This window comes from Phascolarctos cinereus, unplaced genomic scaffold (assembly GCF_003287225.1).
Source record: "Phascolarctos cinereus isolate Bilbo 61053 unplaced genomic scaffold, phaCin_HiC Scaffold_2;HRSCAF=192, whole genome shotgun sequence".
Classification (NCBI taxonomy): Eukaryota; Metazoa; Chordata; class Mammalia; order Diprotodontia; family Phascolarctidae; genus Phascolarctos; species Phascolarctos cinereus.
The window spans coordinates 79977670-79979073 of NW_027555625.1; the positions used below are offsets into that span (position 1 = coordinate 79977670).

Sequence of the window (1404 nt, forward strand, 5' to 3'; positions counted from 1 at the left end):
TTATCTTAGTATATGGTATGGAATTTTGGTCTGTATCTAGTTTCTGCCAAACTCTTTTCCAGTTTTCCTAGCAATTTTTGTCAAATAGTGGGTTCTTATCTCAAATTGGGTATCTTTGCATTTATCAAACACTATATTACTACAATCATTACCTACTATGTGTTGTGTACCCAATCTATACCACTGATCCACTCCTTTAACTCCTAAGTCAGTACCAGAAAAAATGAAATGCTGCACGAATTTGCATGTCGTCTTTGTGCAGGGGCCATGCTAATCTCCTCTGTATCATTCCAACTTTGGTATATGTGCACCTGAAGGAAGCACTAACTGCAAATTTCTCTGTTGCCTTTTGGATTATCTGCTATTGTGATCCTTCTAAGATCATGGTGTTCTATGATCTTCAGCTGGAAGAATACTGGTATGAAAACATGAGTTTTGGTGACAGGAACGAGTTTCAGCTCAATTAATGTACCATAAAACATGTGAAATATTTGTCAAACCTATCCATTCTTCCAATTTGACTTGGGGCACAAATTGGCAGTGAGAATTCAAAAATAGACATAATGATATTATGAGATAGCTATCCAACTGTTTACCATCCTCTGAGTAAAAGGCATTTTTCATCTACTTTGCTTTTGTTTTTCTTGTGTGGCTTGTAAAACTGATCTCTTTGAGTGACCATTACTCTCATATATCCCTGGTGCCATGCTCCGCAATACTAACAGTAAAGGGAATAAAATTATAACTATTCTGAGGTTATACCTGACACTCTCAAATTGGCAATGATAGCTAAAAAATAAAATTGGTGACACTCAGTGTTGGATAGGCTCCAGAAACTATACACCCTAATATTCTTCCACTACCCCAAAGGCAGAGAGAGAAATTGAAATATTCTACTCTGCTTCTCCCCTAAAATCCTGACCAATCTTTTCTTGGTACCTCTGTCCTACCTTATCCTCTCTCAAACCAAAAAAATAATTCCCAGTGCCTATGCTATTTTTTAATGCTAGAATGGTATTTCTCTGGAATATTAATTCACTTCTACCTATTCTATTATACTTTCCCAGTTCACTTGTTTTTGTTCCTTATTTAGTCTTTCATTATTCTTTTTTTTTAAACTCAATGTTTCATAGACAGTATATGAGGAATTTTTTTCCCAAATAATTTTTTTTAAAGTGGAAACTCCTCTGCTCCATACTCATGACCTTGTTTTATCTTTGCTAAATAAAGATATTAATATCATTTCTTGGTCTTTCATATCTATGGCAATGCATTTAACTTCTTTGGTTTCGATCAGGTGTCATGTGGAATACTCTGCTCACCTTCTTGTTCTTTTGAAGAAATGACCAATCTTATTCTCTTTTGCTTAATGTTCAGTTATTTTATTTAACTATTATGCTTAGT

The 1404-nt window shown here is 34.5% G+C and overlaps 1 non-coding gene across 1 annotated transcript; it reads right to left on the reverse strand.

Annotated features, from left to right (window-relative positions):
- Positions 1-217: 217 nt before the first annotated feature.
- On the reverse strand, positions 218-324 carry LOC144456127 (U6 spliceosomal RNA). The gene has a single exon (XR_013485028.1). It is a non-coding gene; the product is annotated as a U6 spliceosomal RNA (small nuclear RNA).
- Between the last annotated feature and the right edge of the window lie 1080 nt (positions 325-1404).